Raw genomic sequence first — 19922 nt, forward strand, 5'->3', positions numbered from 1 at the left:
ACTTGTCTGAAATCGGTAAACGCTGATGTGCCAACTCTGTCTGTAGCGTCTGAACCGTTTGGGCTAAAAACTAATATGACCCCACTGTGAAAACGGGATACTCTCACGAACACAATGTTGTCCTTTTCTCCTGTCACTGAACTCGTCTGAAGGTAACCCATACAAATTAATGGAAGTATAAAGGTAGTTTTGTGCCAACAAAAATAAGGGGTTAAATATGTGCCCCCCCCTCCCCCCCAAAAGAAATTATCCTGAAATGTATTTTTTGACATTTATGAATGTGTCATTCAATGTGTTTTATTGGCTATAGTAGTAAATGCCAAATTCTGTATTTTATCAAATACATGTTTATAAAATATATATTTTTAATACCTAAAGGGGTCCTAAAATTCCAAATCAAATAGCCAAATGTATGACAATTTTAAAGCAATTCCATATGTTCGCTTAGTAGACCCCCCCCCCCATACTTTTCTTTAAACACATTTGTTCACCAAGATGCAATTTGAAGCGTGGTAAATTTACTGTTGAAGAAAAAGCCCCTTTATAATAAATCCATAATAACATTGGTCATGTGGCATAAGCTACAGTTGAACAGAGGTGTTTTCTGAAAAAAATCTACCTTTTAAAAGCGCATTTCATGCAATTTGTTGTTTACATGACAGAATACATTATCTGAATCTTTTTTAATGCCACACAAATGACCTAAATGAGTGGCTACTCTAACACTGACAAACTGAGAGCAATCTGGTCTTGATTTCAAACAAACAATAGCCCAGGCCAATGAAGCAACACACAGATTGTGCAATATTAGGGGCAATATACTGTGTACTGTATACAGTATATATATCATAGGCTACAGTAGGCTACTAAATACAATTTCCAGTGGCACACTGACTCAGCTAATGATGAAGTTGAAGCTATAGGCTACACACGGGGATGGCCAATGTGCTCTTCGTGGCGATAACCTCAAGATCTCAAGATGAACAATTGCAAAAGTGCTGCTGTTAGCTACACATTGGGAGTTGTTGAAATTGTATTTTTTTCCTGCGATTGTATTTTGAAATCTGCAAAAGGGAAACTGACAGCCGCAATCAACCATAGAAAAAGATTCCATAGATGGCAGTTCCCATTCAAGTCAGGACTGGCATCCATTGCTAGTGTACCCATGAGTTTAAGGGCTTGTAAGTAAGCATTTCACTGGAAGGTCTACACCTGTTGTATTCGGCTAATGTTACAAATAAAAGTTGATTTGATTTTGTTTAACAGTCAAATTGCCAGGGTAAAAGGTTAAAACACCCTTCTATGGATTATATGGTTATGGCTTAAACACAACAAGCTGTAGCCTATATTTGGCGCACATGCTGCCCAAACTGCAGCCTTCCCGACTGTAGGCATACCCCTTAAKTTTTTCCACATTTTGTTACGTTACAGCCTTATTCTATAATGGGTTAAATAAATACAAATCCTGAGAAATCTACACACCCATAATGATGAAGGGAAAACAGTTTTTTAGAAATGTTAGCACGTGTATTAAAAATAAAAAACAGAAATACCTTATTTACATCAGTATTCAGGACCTTTGCTATGAGACTAAAAATTTATCTCAGGTGCGTCCTGTTTCCATTGCTTATCCTTGAGATGTTTCTACAACTTTATTTGAGTCCCCCTGTGGTAAATTCAATTGATTGGACATGATTTGGAAAGGCACACACCTGTCTATATAAGGTCCCACAGTTGACAGTGCACGTGAAAGAAAGATCCAAGCCACGAGGTCAAAGGAATTATCCATAGAGCTCCGAGAAAGGATTGTATCGAGGCACAGATCTGGGCAAGGGGACCAAAACATTTCTGCAGCATTGAAGATCCCCAAGAACACAGTGGGCTCCATCATTCTTAAATGAAAAAGTTTGGAACCACCAAGTCTCTTCCTAGAGCTGGCCACCCAGCCAAACTGAGCAATCGGGGGAGAAGGTCAGGGAGTTGGGTTCCTCTGTGGAGATGGGAGAACCTTCCAGAAGGACAACCGTCTCTACAGCACTCCACCAATCAGGCCTTTATAGTAGAGTGGCCAGATGGAAGCCACTCCTCAGTAAAAAGCACATAACAGCCTGCTTGGAGTTTGCCAAAAGGCACCTAAAGACTCTCACAAACAAGATTCTCTGGTCTGATGAAACCAAGATTGAACTCTTTGGCCTGAATGCCAAGCGTCACATCTGGAGGAAACCTGGCACCATCCCTATGGTGAAGCATGGTGGCGGCAGCATCATGCTGTGGGGATGTTTTTCAGCGGCAGGGACTGGGAGACTAGTCAGGATTGAGGCAAAGATGAACAGAGCAAAGTACAGAGAGATCCTTGATGAAAACCTGCTCCAGAGCACTCAGGACCTCAGACTGGGATGAAGGTTTACCTTCCAACAGGACAACGACCGTAAGCACACAGCCAAGTTAACGCAGGAGTGGCTTCGAGACAAGTCTCTGAATGTCCTTGAGCGGCCCAGCCAGAGCCCGGACTTGAACCCGATCAAACATCTCTGAAGAGACCTGAAAATAACTGTGAGCGACGCTCTCCATCCAACCTGACAGAGCTTGAGAGGATCTGCAGAGAAGAATGGGATAAACTCCCCAAAAACAGGTGTGCCAAGTTTTTAGCGTCATACCCAAGAAGACTCGAGGCTATAATCGCTGCCAAAGGTGCTTCAACAAAGTACTGAGTAAAGGGTCTGACTACTTACGTAAATGTGATATTTTAGCAAAAAAACATTGATAGGAACTTCTGTGGTTGGATAAAACATGTGAATAGTATAAACAATGTCATTTACATGTAGGAAATAAAAAGAAATGCCTCTTGGGCCCCCTACGAGCTTGAGTCCCCTGTGAGCTTGGGCCCAGCCCCTGACTCACACATTTGACCAGTCAAATTTATTTATTAGCAGTTTTTTGTATTAATCAGTTACCCATTCAAGTTACCCAATGTTGGCCCCCTACTTCCACTCCTCCCGCAAACTGACGATTAGCAGAGCGGCAGCAGCAGGTTGTCTACTGTACAATCATTGAGAGTGGACTCCTGAGTGTTCCTGTGGTTAGCGGTTACAGTGGATTTTCTTTTTATATATACTATATACAGTATATAATATATACTGTATACATAATACATAAAGTATATATTTCCTAAATATAATTTTTTTGCTGCCTCTTGGACCCCTCATGGGCCTGGGCCCAGGGGCTTCCAGCCCCAGTAATCCCCTGCATTAATCCGGCCCTGCATGTGAGCCAGGAAGGACAGTCAAAACCATTGAGAGCAGAGACTGGCAGTAACTCTTATGGTGGAAAATTACAAGATTATGTTTTAATACTGTTTATGCATCGAATAAGGTTTCTCATTACTCTCTCATCTGTGTCTGTGGGACTGAGTTGGGCCTCTGGTGCTTGGCACTGGCAATTGATTTATGATGGCTTGGTGACAACCTACAGATACTAATATAACATGGGACACTGGGTCGTCACAATTTCTGAAGTCCAGTGTTCATCTGCATGTGGGAGAGAAACTGGAGAGAGGGTTCACCTGTCCCTGGCAGACAGGCCAGCATTTCACAGACACTAATCATTCAATGGAGTGCAGGCTGTCTAGAGCTGATGTGTGGTGGTGGTGTGGGGGTACTCGTTTGTTTGACAGACTTCCCAGTAATGCCACTGGTACCTGTGCACTCATAACTCTTCTGCTGCCCATCTCTGTTTACCCGATAGGTGTCCAAGATCTGCTCACCCGTATTCAAGCGCTTGGCCCTGAGTATTGGCCTGGCAGGACCAAGCGCGCAGTAGGCCCTTCTGCTGGGGACCCAACTTACATTGATGCAATTGGCGTCCCCAGGGGGGTACCAGATGAGTATAAATTGGTTGACCAAGTAGCCGCTGGTTTTGAATCATCATTTTGCTGGTGGTGTACAGTCAATAAAAATGTGGATAGAATTAATTACATTCATTTTAATGTCCAGAAACTGGGAAATTGGACTCAACAAGGCTTCGAGGCGGTCCATGGCCAATTGGCAGCTACATCCCTGATGGCATTTCAAAATAGAATCGCGGTAGATATGTTGTTGGCTGAACGCGGAGGTGTTTGTGCCATGTTCGGGGAGCAATGTTGTACTTTCATTCCCAATAATACAGCGAATGATGGTAGTCTTGCCGTCGCCCTAGAGGGTCTTCGTACGCTTAATGGGAAGATGAAACAACACTCCGGAGTTGACACTACTATGTGGGACTCCTGGATGGATGCGTTTGGTAACTATAAGACCCTGATCTCCTCTGTCCTAGTGTCCGTAGCTGTTTTTGTGGCTATCCTAACCCTGTGCGGTTGTTGCTGTATTCCTTGCGCACGCACATTAGCCACTAGAGTGATCACCACTGCCATTACCCCATTGCCCAGCGACCAGACCCACATGTACCCGCTTTTGGCGGTTGATGACCCTGATGAGGCGTTTGCACCTTTTCAGGAACCCCCTCCTCCTGACTACTCCTCTTGGCCACTCCAGGTGAGCCTGCACTCCATTGAATGATTAGTGTCTGTGAAATGCTGGCCTGTCTGCCAGGGACAGGTGAACCCTCTCTCCAGTTTCTCTCCCACATGCAGATGAACACTGGACTTCAGAAATTGTGACGACCCAGTGTCCCATGTTGTATTAGTATCTGTGTGTTAAGGAGTGCGAAACTGAGAAGATATCCCTGTATAAACATACAGTAAATTACCTAGAAACAGAAACGTGACGCAATGTAAATCTTGCTGTCTGTTGCTTGATATCACAATGTACCTTTGTATAATTTTACACATCTGTTGTTTGTCATGAACATTCAGGAGGATGTACTTTGCTATAAAGAGCTGTAACACAAATCTGCTCGTTGGGCTCTCAGCGAACACCTGGCCGTTGACCAGCTCCATTATTGCAATAATTAATAATAAAGTTTGATTGTTTTGAAAGAAATCTAAAAGTCTCTCTCCTTTGAATCAGAAATATTCCACGATAATTTGGCGACGAGGATAATGGGTGACTAACTCCATMTTGTTGCTGATAGATCCCGGGGAAACCCTGGAGGGAGTTTTGGCGGATGGATACGTCATTTCGAACAAATAGATTAAGGTGGGAGACTGATTTCTTTCAATAATTAAACTAGAAAGGTCACAGAATGAATAGTACTAATTGAACATTAATTGAATATTGTTAGTGTTGAGTGGGTAGTTTAGTCGAAAATGTTTAGTGGGCAAGAAAAACTTTCACATAGCTAATGATATATTTATTTCTTGAAAGAAATGTTACCCTTATAAAATCCTAGATTGTGAGGTTGGAAAAGATAATTTGGTCTCTTGTTTTTACCAAGGTAGGAAGTGGGCAGTTAGGTGAAAATGGTGTTCATTGTCTTTAAATAATTCCTAAAAGACATGGAGTAGGTTTGGAAAAGAGAAATAGGTATCTTATTATGAACCCGAGGAATAAGGAGAATAGGTGTCTTATGCAGTTACATGGTATAACCTAGTGAGTAGTAGATGAAAGTTTTAGAACAACTCATTCAAGGGTTTTTCTTTATTTTTAATATTTTACATTGTAGAATAATAGTGAAGACATCAGTGTTAAACAAATCTAAATATATTTAATATTTGAGATTCTTCAAAGTAGCCACCCGTTGCCTTGATGACAGCTTTGCACACTCTTGGCCATCCCTCAACCAGCTTCACCTGGAATGCTTTTCCAACTGTCTTGAAGGAGTACCCACATATGCTAAGCACTTGTTGGCTGCTTTTCCTTCACTCTGCGGTCGATTCATACCAAACCATCTCAATTTGGTTGAGGTTGGGGGATTGTGGAGGCCAGGTCATCTGATGCAGCACTCCATCGCGCTACGTCTTGGTCAGATATTCCTTACACAGCCTGGAGGTGTGGGTCATTGTCCTGTTGAAAACAAATGATAGCCGCACTGAGCCAAAACCAGATGGGATGGTGTATTGCTGCATAATGCGGTAGTAGCCATGCTGGTTAAGTGCCTTGAATTCTAAATAAATCACAGACAGTGTCGCCAGCAAAGCACCCCCACACCATTACACATCCTCCCCCATGCTTTACGGTGGGAAATACACATGCAGAGATAATCTGTTCACCCACACCGTGTCTCATAAATACACGGCGGTTGGAACCAAAYATCTCACATTTGGACTCCAGACCAAAGGACAAATTTCTCGTGTTGCTCGTGTTTCTTGCCCCAAGCAAGATTCTTCTTCTTATTGGTGTCCTTTAATAGTGCTTTCTTTGCAGCAATTCAACCATGAAGGTCTGATTCATGCAGTCTCCTCTGAGCAGTTGATGTTGAGATGTGTTTGTTACTCTGTGAAGCATTTATTTGGGCTGCAACTTCTGAGGCTGGTAACTAATAAACTTATCCTGTGCAGCAGAGGTAACTGTAGTAAATAGTAAAAATAATGAAACCCTGGAATGAGTTGGTGTGTCAACTTTTGTTTGTGTGTGTGTGTGCGTGTGTGCGTGCGTATTTGGATAGTTGTCAGACCCGTTGACTTTTTCCACATTTTGTTGCGTTACAACCTTATTCTAAAATGGATTAAATAAATCAAGTTTTTGGGAACTGTAGTGTGAATGTGATATGAGAGTTATGGGAAATAACTTTTAATCTGAAGATTGGACAATAAGATATAGAATGTGTATAAGAAGCTGATATACATTTTATAATATAGTTTTGATATATAACGTTATCTTGGGGTTCCATCCACCACTGCCCATCATATTCCCAGACTACTAGTAATATCGCTGGATGTTATTTTAGAAGGTAACGGTAAATATATAGGCTTTTCTGGAAGGCTAGGGAGTCCTTGAAGACTACCGGGGTCTTTGGGTTCCCATGGGAGTATGGTTGGACAGCTGAAACTTTGTAGCTGTTTATTTTTATTTTTTTTCACCTTTATTTAACCAGGTAAGCTAGTTGAGAACAAGTTCTCATTTACAACTGCGTCCTGGCCAAGATAAAGCAAAGCAGTTCGACACATACAACAACACAGAGTTYCACATGGAATAAACAATAATACAGTAGAAAAAGTCTATATACAGTGTGTGCAAATGAGGTAAGATAAGGGAGGTAAGGCAATAAATAGGCCATGGTGGCGAAGTAATTACAATKTACCAATTAAARACTGGAGTGATWGATGTYCAGAAMATGAATGTGCAAGTAGAGATARMGGMMMSKAAYGYYYKAYYWWAAWWAAATAAATACAGTAWMGGGATGAGGTAGTTGGATGGGCTATTTACAGATGGGCTATGTACAGGTGCAGTGATCTGTGAGCTGCTCTGACAGCTGGTGCTTAAAGCTAGTGAGGAGGATATGAATATCCAGCTTCAGTGATTTTTGCAGTTCGTTCCAGTCATTGGCAGCAGAGAACTGGAAGGAAAGGTGACCAAAGGAGGAATTGGCTTTGGGAGTGACCAGTGAGATATACCTGCTGGAGTGTGTGCTACGGGTGGGTGCTGCTATGGTGACCAGTGAGCTGAGATAAGGCGGGGCTTTACCTAGCAAAGACTTGTAGATGACCTGGAGCCAGTGAGTTTGGCGACGAGTATGAAGCGAGAGCCAGCCAACGCGAGCGTACAGGTCACAGTGGTGGGTAGTATATGGGGCTTTGGTGACAAAACGGATGGCACTGTGATAGACTGCATCTGTCACGCCCTGACCGTAGAGAGCTTTTTATGTCTCTATTTTGGTTTGGTCAGGGTGTGATTTGGGTGGGCATTCTTTGTTCATTTTCTATGTTTTGTATTTCTTTGTTGTTTGGCCGGGTGTGGTTCTCAATCAGAGGCAGCTGTCTATCGTTGTCTCTGATTGAGAACCATACTTAGGCAGCTTTTTCCCACATGGTTTTTGTGGGTAGTTGTTTTCTGTTTTTGTGTCTTCACCAGACAGAACTGTTTCGTGTTGTTACATTTTGTTATTTTGTCTCAGTATTCAGTTTTTTAAAATAAATAATCATGAACACTTCCCACACTGCGCTTTGGTCCACACCTTCTTCATACGACGGCCGTTACAGAACTACCCACCACCAAAGGACCAAGCAGCGTGGAAGCGAGGACTGGACATGGGAGGACATCCTGGACGGCAAGGGATCCTACACATGAGAGGAGATCCTGTCTGGAAGGGATTGCCTCCCATGGGAACAGGTGGAGGCAGCCAGGAGAGCGGAGGCAGCAGGAAAAGGTAACCAGCGGTATGAGGGAACACGGCTGGCAAGGAAGCCCGAGAGGCAGCCCCCAATTTTTTMGGGGGGGGSAKACAGGGAGTGTGGCAGAGTGTCCACATGCTTTTGTATATACAGTTGTCGTGACGTGAACTAAGGATTAATCTGATGATTTATGTATCGAATCAACTAACTAGATTTATTTGTTACTCAATTAAATTAATTAATAACAATTAACTCAATAGGATTTGGGGCACCACGGAAGAAGTTGTTTAACAAGTTACCATCTCCCAAATGAAACTCTAGATGATATATAAGATATGTATTGATAACAGTCATGTATTAATCATTACCTCATATCAGTCTCATAATTCTGAACGTTGCGTACTCCTCGCATCTGGACAAACCCCAGCTTTACTGATCATTCCGTACCACAAAAATGGATTTAATTATTTATTTACTAACTAAATAATAACACAGGATACACACACAGGTTATAGGTTATTGATTAGAAACTTAATACGATGGAAACAGGTCCCTAGCGGACTAACGACAACATGACTGCATGTTTATCAAAAGAGGGAGGAGTAGAGAGGGAAATGGGAGAAAGAGAGACAACACTTGTAACTATGCTCACAGTAATTCTAATACTTAGCCCCAGAACCGCCGACCATTTGGGGTAAGAAATAATGAATGTATTTACGTGTTTAAATGTCTTCCTTCGTCATTTATCTCTGTTGGACCAAGGCCTTTGTGAAAAGGGTTAAGTTGGGCCTTCTCCCGAGCTCTTATGTGTAAGGCTCTGATTGTCCACAAGAAGTCACAATGTCCTTCTTCGTAGTTGGCCGGGGCTTCAATGCCTTGTCCTGTAGTCTGATGCAGAACTAACAGGGTGGTGTTTACTTTCACTCATTCTGGACGAGTGGTCCTCTGAAGACAGCTAATCAGCTGTCGATGATCTCCAGTGGGGTGATGAGGGCAGTGTAGTCAACAATGGTTTGAAGAGAGTAACAGGATGGTCCTACTTAAATTCACTTTCTTAGATACGGTACTTAGAACAGATACTCAGCCGTAACATTGATTGTTAGAAAGGCTACTTTGTCGTCTTCACCTCGTGTTGATTTTCAGGGTTGTAAACAATGGAGACCTAAGCTGCAGCTTGAGTCTCAACTCATCCTTTATACACTCTGGTAAAAAGGGGGCGTTTCTGTCATGCTGACACACTCTCTGAGCTCCCTCGGGCCTGGCTACTTACTGGGGCAAAGTATCATCAAACCTATGATCTCATTAGAAAACTAAAATCACATTCCTCTCTTAACAAAAATACTCTCATTATCTTTGATATTTCCTACACAACGTAAAGGATGAAAACCTGATATATACAATGTGTATACTGTTCAAGTTACAATATTTTCATTATAAAAATGTTATACAATTTTTAATGACATCACAAAATATACATTTGTTTTCCATAGACCATCTCTCATCATTCCCCACATTCGGATGTTAGGAATATTGTTCCAGTGTTCACTTTTGGACTATAGAGTTTTTGGGCAGCAAAACGTCTCTGTAACAAAGCTACATTCCAATCACCAATACTAAAGGGTAAAAAAGAGGTGTCACAACACCCCCCCCACATCAGTCCCTCCTCCCCTCTACGGGTGAGAGGGGTCTGGTAGAAGTTGATCCATTGTAAACCTTATCTTTGGATCCTCAAAGGAGAGTCATGACACAGTATAGTGTACCTCATCCAACTGGTATGCTATTGTATGTAGACATATGATACTATAGGTCCTATAATTTGTGTGATATTGTACGACTGCTATTCCATTCATAATGTAACCCAACATAACCTATTATAACATACTAAATGGAGTTTCACAGTTTTACATAGAGAATAATACTAATTGCCCTGAGACCACATAGATATTTTTGGCAAAGTATTAGAAAAAACTGCATCCCTCTCTCCGATGACCTTTTGTCTCTGTTTTTGATGAGGTTGATGTTCAGAGTGGTACTTTAATGTAACTTAATGGCTGTGTGGCTGTGGCTGACTACTGGCTGCTCTAAACAGACTGACTGCCTGGCTCACTGACTCATGCTGGATCTACATCCAGTAAACTGATACCTAAAGCTGGACAAATCGAGCTGCCTGCCACACAACAATCTCTCATGCTGCTTACTACAGCAGCACATCTCTACTAGCCAGGAAAATGCATTCTTCACAGTGTTGTGGAAACCTGAGCTTATGATTGAATGTGTGTCTGTTTGTGTTTTTGGGGTGCGTAGGGGGGGGGGGGGGGGGGGGGGGTGCTGATGATGTTAACAAAACTATTGGCTGTCTTAACTGCTGAATGATACTGGCTGTTGGAAAAGAGGAGCTCTGGTTACCCACTCGGGACCAGTGAGGCTATCACTTGCATAGAAAAAGCTGTCAGTGCTACTGCAGCAATAGCCTTATATCCTGAACAGGAGGGCACTTGCACCATTCATTCAAGAGATAGGTGAATCTCAGTGAATAATTGCACTGTTTGCATTATGATTAATTCCTTCTCATAGTAGCTTTAACCTATGGGAGGAGGATGTGCATTCATTCGATATACGTAGTTTGATTTCTTTGCAAATGCTCTCTTTCAACTGCAGTCTGGCCCAGGAACAAAGCCCTATCAGGATGACAACAGATTCCATATAGGGATGAGTGCAGAAAAACATGTTCAAATGACTCTATGTTAAAGCTGTAGTACTCCCTAAGACCTTTGTTTTGTCTAATTGTGTTTAGCATCTTACCATAAATTTGCTTAAGTACAAAGTGAGAATCTTATCATTCAATAATAAATGGTGTCAGTTGGAGTATTTGACAGATGCTAGACACTTTTATCAATCCACCTCTGTTCCCTGTTGCCTCCGGTGTCTGGGTGTCTGTCTGCTTATATTTGTACACTACACAATGTTATACTGTATGTGTAATGTCAAAGAGACATGCGAATTCTTGCAAACCAAGATGCATCCTCCTTTTCAAATGAGCATATAACTAATGTCACACATTCACACACAGTTCAAACATTCCGTTCTGTCAGCCTCCGCATATCATGTTTCCATGGTTACAGCAGTATTATTGAAGATAACGCAGGTCAGCCGTGTATGTGATTTGTTGCTACATCAGTTGTGATATGAAAAGATCACTGATGTACTGTATATCCAGCCACACACACTCCAGCCACACACACTAGCATGCACGAACAGACTCACTTTTTTTCAATTCTCCTTTCCTGAGGAATACTTTTGAGTTAGATAGTTTGCATGTGGTAATAGTAGTGAAGAGAAGTAGTTTGGTGCAAGAGGGGAAGCTAGGAGGGATCCATATTTGGTCGAGACAACATCCCAGTAATGACCGTGGAACCAGGGGGCAATGGTGGTGCTGTTGCACTCATAGCCAGCCTGTTTGAGCATTTGCTCCTCTTTGAACCATAGCAGAACACATTCTCTGGAGCTGGGCCGGGGGGCTCTCACCCAGGCGAGACAGGAGAAGATAGAGAAGTGAAGCATGCATAATCACATGATATTATAATAAGAAATAAATACATAATATATAAGATTGCCCAAAGCCTTTTAATGGTGCCGTGATAAAGGTGCATCATGCTTTAGATGAGTTCCAGGCACAAAAAAAGCCTTGCGGGTCTATCGGGTCTGCTTCTGTGTATCTCTCAATATATATCATATACTTTTTTTACTTCACCATTCTATGCATCTTATRTGTATATGGATTGGGTGCTGCATAGTAATTATGCTATATCTATCCATGTACATATTCATGAATAGTAGGCCAATTCTGTATCTATCCTGTACATCATTGGCTGTGTAACAGTGAGGCTGTGTCTTCGGGCACTGTCCGCGGCGGTACAGCGGAGGAGCAGCAGGCTGGAGGCTGGGGCAGTGGGTACGCTCTGTGCTGTGGGTGGTGGAGGAGGATGACTCTAGCACAGTGCTGTGTCTCCTGAGGGAGGCTGCTGTTTGTCCGTTCCCCACCACAGGGCCCTGCTGGAACAGCCAACTGAGCACCGCCACACGGCCCTTCTCTATTGCCCACAGGGACTGTCGGGTTGTACTCGACACGTGCCTACAACTTATGAAGGCTTTATAAGCAGTAGAAACATGGGTCATAATTCATCTGTAACCGTATTTCATGCTCTAGAATGATTCATAATGTGGCATAACTGTGTGACATAACCATCTAATTTATTTGTTCACATGTTTTGATCCTTTATAGAGCATGAAATAAGGTTACAGATGATTTGTGAGCCATTTATGTAGTGGTTATAAAACATATATGAATGCTTTATGAAGCCTTCATAAGATGTACTTCAAATAAAGTAGGACCGTGTTTTTTAAACACAACTGCATACTTCAAGGAGTAGGGCTTTCAAATAGTTGGTTTGATGGAAAGTTGTGATGTCATCAGCCTCCCCCTTGCTTGAGCAACAATAGAAGACCAATAGAGAACAAACGGGGAAAGGCCCATTCCCCCACTTGTGGTATGTCATGACTTATCTGAACCACCTATTGAGATGTGACTTTTGTTATGTAAATCAGGTGTTAAATGAGGTAAAAAGGAGACTGGATTCACCAATTGTGAATGTTATATATTATTTGTGCATCCATGAGTGATGTTCTATCGATTGCCGGGGGTCATTTAATGTTTTCAGATGTAGGAAAGTTTGAGGATTAACAACAAAAGTTTTGGAGTTGACATTTAGGGAGGGACAGAAATGAATAAAAGAGGTTCATGTAAAAATGAGGGCTGGAGAAGGAGGTGATCAATGGAAAGGAAAATAGGTGTAGAGAGAAAAGGCAGGGAAGACTTGACTTACGTTGCGCCTCCCATTCCTTCTCATCCTTCTCACTCCTTCTTTGTTCCTGCTCTAGGGAGATATACAGCTCCCTTGCTCTCTTCTCTTCTCCTCTACACGTTTTATCTCCTCCTCACCTTGATGTCTCTCCTCCTCCTCGCGTTTCTGTCACAGGAGAAATATGTGAGGAATTGTGAACAAAAGACAGGTGGGCGTACACATTTGCATATCATTTTGTAACAAAACACAATAATAATTGTCCAGGACTGTCGGCAGTAAACACAGGACCTGTATGTCCCCGACGGTCATGATTGCTGCATCTTCTAATGTACCCTGGCCTGCTGAGAAATGTAGGCCTATTATAATATTTAGGGTTTGCTCCCTTCCCCTTCCTTAGTCCAACTTGGTTACCTTCTAATTGACTTCATTAATGACCTCATCCTACAGTATGATATTCCAAACACAAGCATTCAGCTCATCATCTGTACTGAAGTGGAAATAATTTACTTCCCGGGAAATAAATTGGCCTTGTAATTCATTGCATGGAGGTAATTACCATTTAGCTGTAGAGTGAAAACAGGCAGCTTTTGACCGGGACAATTGTTAGCTGTTATTTTTTGTTGTAGCTAAAATGCTTTTTTCCCCTGCTGGAGACTGGTGAGTGACAGTTGTGACAGCAAGATAGTTGGTGTTGTTTGATGCTGTGGAAAGAACATACAGTATAGAACCTCAGTGAACATATTCAGAGTTTCAGACCACACAGGGTTCTTTTTTGCAAAGCAAGCATTCACCACATGTGCACAGCAATTGGGTTTCTCTATGTCAAAGGCTACTCTTCTGTGAATGTAACCAATAGGGAATGTAACCCATCATAGTATTATTATTATTATAACTACTTTTTCTATGATAACACATTTTTTATTGGGTTGGGGGGGTAAATCAGTTTTAATATTGAATATAAATTGTGGGCTCTATCAATGTATTTGTCTGCATCATTTTCAATCCCCCATATATWTTTTTTCTCATTTAAAAAAACATATATTTTCCTTCTTTATTATTTTCCCCTAACACCCCTCCCCTAATTGGAGTAAACCAACAGACAACAACACTTAGGCTTTTACTCTCAGCTTTTACATATTATATACATTTTATGGACATTGTACACAGACACGGTATATTTTACGTTTGTTATCTTTTTTAGTTTTTAATTTTTTTGCTTCCCTTTAACCCTCCCATCTATCTATGAAAGCCATCCAGTTTTGAAAACCATCCAGTTTTCTACTTGCCATATATTTTTCAATTGTGCTGTGATGTTTCACGAAAGTTCTGAACCTTTGTATTGTCATAGCTTCTACAGATTGTAAATTAGATATGAAAATATTTACTAAGAGTATTATTATAATATTGATTGATTGACTATGGCTTTTCAAATCACCCAACAGTGCTATTTGCAGAGATAGCTTTAAGTAAATGTTGTGATCTTTAAGCCATACCTGCACCTGCGACCAAAAACAAGCTACAGTGCCTTCCAAAAGTATTCATACCCTTTGTCTTATTCCACACTTTGTTGTGTTACAGCCTGCATTCAAAATGGATTAAACAGATTTTTTCTCGCACATCTACACACAATACCTCATAATGACAAAGTTAAAACATGTTTTAGAAAAGGTTGCTAATTTATTGAAAATTAAATACAAAAATATCACATTTGCATAAGTCTTTCTGGGTAAGTCTAAGAGACTTGCACACCTGGATTGTACAATATTTGCACATTGTTCTTAAAATAATTATTACAGCTCTGTCAAGTTGGTTGTTGATCATTGCTAGACAGCCATTTAAGTCTTGACATAGATTTTCAAGCTGATTTAAGTCAAAACTGTAACTAGGCCACTGAGGAACATTCAACGTTGTCTTGGTAAGCAACTCCAGTGTATATTTGGCCTTGTGTTTTTGGTTATTATCCTGCTGAAAGGTGAATTTGTCTCCCAGTGTCTGTTGGAAAGCAGACTGAACCAGGTTTTACTCTAGGAATGTGCCTGTGCTTAGCTCTATTCCATTTATTTTTATCCCAAAAAAACACCATAAACCTTGCCAATGACAAGCACACCTATAACATGATGCAGGCACCTCCAACTCAGTGTTGTGTTGGATTTGCCCCAAACATAATGCTTTGTATTCAGGACATACAGTTAATTTCTTTGACATTTGTTTTGCAGTTTTACTTTAGTGCCTTATTGCAAACAGGATGCATGTTTTTGAAAATTTGTATTCATTACAGGCTTCCTTATTTTCACTCTGTCATTTAGGTTAGCATTGTGGAGTAACCCCAGAGAGGTTTCCTTCCTCTCTGACAACTGATTAGGAAGGCTCCTGTATCTTTGTAGTGATTGGGTGTATTGATACACCACCCAAAGGGTAATTAATAACTTCATCATGTCTGTTTTTAATTTATTTTTACCCATCTAGCAATAGGTACTCTTTACGAAGCATTGAAAAACTGTCACGACTTCTTCCGAAGTCGGTACCTCTCCTTGTTCGGGCGATGTTTGTTGGTCGACGTCACCGATCTTCTAACCATCACTGATCCATTTCTCATTTTCCATTGGTTTTGTCTTGTCTTCCTTCACACCTGGTTCCAATCCCATCAATTACATGTTGTGTTTCTAACCCTCTGTTTCCCCTCATGTCCTTGTTGGAGATTGTTTGATTGTATTGATTGTACTACTAACAGTAGTGTGGCGTTGCACCGTGCAGCTTAAATACTTACATATTTAATGGGACTGATCTGGCAAGCAAGTCCAGCAAATAAATGTTTTGCCCTCAAGGTGGGCATCAACACAATCTCTGTAGAAGACATTGACCACTTGGATTGTATGGAGAAAGTAATCTGACTCACATTTCCAAATCACAACCAAAGATCCCCATCACTTTTCCCCTGCCCCACAGATCCCTCCCACAGAAACACACACTGCCTTTGCCCTACCTTGAGCTCCTCCTGGATGCGTTCCACTTCCTGCTTGGCAGCCTTCCTGTCCTCTGTTTCTTCCTTCCACTTCCCTGCCACAAAATAGGCCTTTTCCTTTGGCATAGCATCCCGGAACTTCTTCTCAATCTCAGCCTCTTTGATTTGTCTGAGCAGGAGGGTTGTTGAAATATACTGTCGTGAAGGGAAGGGGTAGGAAACCTACCCAAAGCCCAAATTGACATGGGTCTTTTTGCATCAAGGTGCATGCTGTTATGTATAAGACATGTTTGGAGAGTTTGTGTCTAGTTATGGCTCTATAACACACAACAGATATCTCCTTATCTGCCCCTCTCATCCCTCTTACAATATAGTCTCTCACTGGCACATTTTCCCTTCCTTCTATAACATTTATCACAATCGTTTACCTTTGGCATTCAAATCCCTGCACTGGGTTATGTGGGCATCCTTCCACCTCCCCAGTCACCAGAGCTCCTTGGCCTCCTGCTGAGCCTGCCGTCTGGCTTTCTCCCCCTATCAGCTCCTTGATGATGTCATCATAAGGCTCATCTCCAGGGGCGTCGCCCATCACCCACACGCATCCCCATCACTGCCCTGCAGCTACTGGATACTTCTCCTGCTGCCTGAGCGGGTACAGTGAGGTAAGCATGTCAGCATCACCTTTGACTGTCTATGACAACAACAAAAAACACGGCAAACACAACCTCTCCAGTTTCTTTTGGGAATATTGTATTTAACCATACTTACCAGTACCAATATCAAACATCCCTGTGAAATCATCATTTAGATACAGCTAAAATCATGTCTAAATCTACACTCCGCGATTTCAGTACAGTACACCCAGACTCACCCTACTTGGCCTTGTCCTGGTTCTGGTTCTCCCTCTCATCCCAGCGCCTTTCCTGCTCCTTATAGAACATGATCTGCTTCTGCTCCTCGTTGAGCTCTGCCAGCAAGTCCAGATCGATGTACACGTCCCTCAAAATCTGCTGCATCATCTTGTCAACACACAGCTTCCAAACACCCAAGATATCTCAGGGTAAACCTGAGGTTAGGATTTTGGGGCCATGAACCCCTTTTATCAGTTCACTACATGTTTGGGAGATGTAGTTCTCATCTTCCTCTCTCCTTCTATTTTGTCCCGTCACCTAATATCAGATGAGTGTCAGAGTGATCCAGAATTGCACATTGGTATCTGAGTGAGTCTGACAGTCAGCTCTTCAGTCTCCCCCTTCTGTCATTCACTCTGCCGATACTCCTGTGACTGTGTTCATACAGTCCTCAGAGACCCTGCTGGGCTGTAGAGTTCAGATCCTTGTTCCTCTTCTATCACCATCATACTGGATCCAGCACCGGAACAAACACAGGTGCCATCTTCCTTCCCTCTGCTCTATGTGCTTTGAAGTGAGGGGTTTTAACCAGATCTCTGGGGGGGGGACACAGATCCCTTTACCTGATGTGTAACATGATAACAAGTCTTTACTGCAGGAGAGGGAAAGAATGAAACTCATGCCCATCTTCCATGTACAGCCAATGGAAATTTGAACACATGCTTTTAGTGTCAGATTAGTGTTGTTTTCTTTCCATTCTTCCTGATATCTTGTAATTACGTTTCTGTATGCATGTTTTATTTATGTTCAGAGCTAGAAAACAGGTTATTCAATATTATAATTAAATTATATAAACTGTCTAATGCCAGTCAAATGCCTTATTCATGAAAGTCATTATACCATCCATGTGTACTGTAATCTGCCTTGGATTTATGACAATCCCTTTGATTTGATTTAGCAACAACATCTCCTCCCACCAGCTAAATAAACCATCCACAGTACTGTAAATAGGGCAGACATAAAGTTTACCTGTCCCCTAGTTCCGCTCTGTTTCACAGGGATGTAATTAGGAGAATGACTTCCTCTACCATTCCCTGTGCTGTTAGTCTGCCTGCATCCTCCTAGTCATTTCAGACAACATTCATACATACACAAAGCGGATAGGGACCCTGTTCAGGGGTGGACAGGGCGGTTTTGTCTTCATAGGCCAACAATGAAAATGGATACTGCAGCAAACACCAGGTGGCCATGGCTGTCAGCTGTGTGTGTGTGTGTGTGCGTCAGGGTCTTAGTATTCAGAAAACATACATAATATGCTCTGCTGGGGACTGCCATCCATAAACTGCTATGAGGCGCATTTCTCTTTCTCTCGATCTCTCTCGAACACACAGAACATTAGGCAGCTTGATTTATGAAGGCATCGGGGGCTGTGAATATGGAGCCACCTCCCCAAGTAGCAAGCATCTGAAGCATAATTCCACAGCTGTATAGTGAATCAAATTTCGGATTTCCCCTGCCATTTTAGTGGAGAAGACACTGCTGGTGTGCATCCATAAACACTTGAAAGTGTAAAGACACACTGAGATATGCAGTACATGGCTCATACAAGCATACATACTGTATACATCACGGGTAGTAAAGCATGCACACATATGCACGAATACACACGATTTATTGTAAAATGTTTTCACTCAAAAAAACTTCACAGGCAGACAATAAAACTTCCTAACCCTTTGTTTCCATAAAGCTTTGCTTGCTGTTGTTACCTGTATGTACAGAGTGGTTTTCAATCTGAATGGAAAAGCATCCTTTGTGTGATTGCACACATTGTAAACAACATAAAGCATCCAAACAGTACCAGCATAGACTGTAGGCCTTCTGGTTTCAGCTCCTGTGTTAGGAACACATTGAACTTGAGTGGATGTGATAACTAAAGAGTCTGTGTATTGACTCTTTAGTAAGGGCATTGGTGATCAGGAAATGTTCTCAGCTGGTTATTGTCATGCAAAAGTCTGCCGGTCTCATGGTAACTGACCTAATTAACATAAACATGTTTAGTATCTCCAGGCCTCCACACATACAAGCCGCAGATGCGAGCCTTTCAAACATCTACATTTAAAAAAGTTGAATAAATCAATTTAATATACACCATCACAATAAAGCCATTATTTATTTTAGGCATGTCTAAAGGAACATTATGAAATGAAGAAAATGTATTTCAGAAGAACAGAATATGAGTTGGCCTAATGTATGATATCTGGCGATGCGCCATGCCATAGGCTGTAGGCTTGTTCATTTAGCAGACAAGTTATGTTTATAAGTCCCATGCCATTATTTTATATTATATGATTTTATATTAAGAAGAATATAATTGAACTTAGCAAACTGAAATAGAAAGGATATTTTTCCCATTCCTGAGCATATGAAGTGGCTATGTTGAGCATTAAAGTGATCATTTGAAACAGGTCATATACACTAGATTTACAGCTATTTGGCAACTTTAGTTGTGAATGATAAACCTTAAAATGTCTTAGAAATCAAAACATTTATGGGATGCATGATGTGACTATAGCTATTGATGATTTGAGAAAGTAGTATAAAAAGCTTGCGCTCTATTCGTGGCATCTGGCTGCACAGCTGTTCTCTCATCACGTGACCATATTTTCACCCATCAGACTATTCTCAATTTAAGCTTATCTTTAGTAATATGTAAACATTTGTTTAGGTCGTGGCAAGGGAAAAAAAGAAATTATCCATATGCACTCGAATAGCGAATGGAGGTCACTTTCCCGCTGGTGCGTTTTTCAATCATGTTGGCTACTCCGGTTTAATAGCAGAGCATGTGCTTCAAATGAACAGCTGGGAATTAAATACAGTAGCAGCGGGGATCCTCCTCTTTTTAGTGGCAACCATCAAAACTCTTCTTTCATGGATGAGTCTATTTTGCATACCATGTACAGCATATCACATACTGTACATGTGTACTTGTGACATAGTACATCACATATGATTATGTTACACGACAATTATTTTACACTACA

General features: G+C 41.5%; 1 pseudogene; it reads right to left on the reverse strand.

Moving 5' to 3' along the window:
- Positions 1 to 3202: 3202 nt before the first annotated feature.
- Positions 3203 to 17049, reverse strand: LOC111977935 (SH2 domain-containing protein 4B-like; annotated as a pseudogene).
- Between the last annotated feature and the right edge of the window lie 2873 nt (positions 17050 to 19922).

The sequence above is a fragment of the Salvelinus sp. IW2-2015 genome, linkage group LG18 (genome assembly GCF_002910315.2).
Source record: "Salvelinus sp. IW2-2015 linkage group LG18, ASM291031v2, whole genome shotgun sequence".
Lineage (NCBI taxonomy): Eukaryota > Metazoa > Chordata > Actinopteri > Salmoniformes > Salmonidae > Salvelinus > Salvelinus sp. IW2-2015.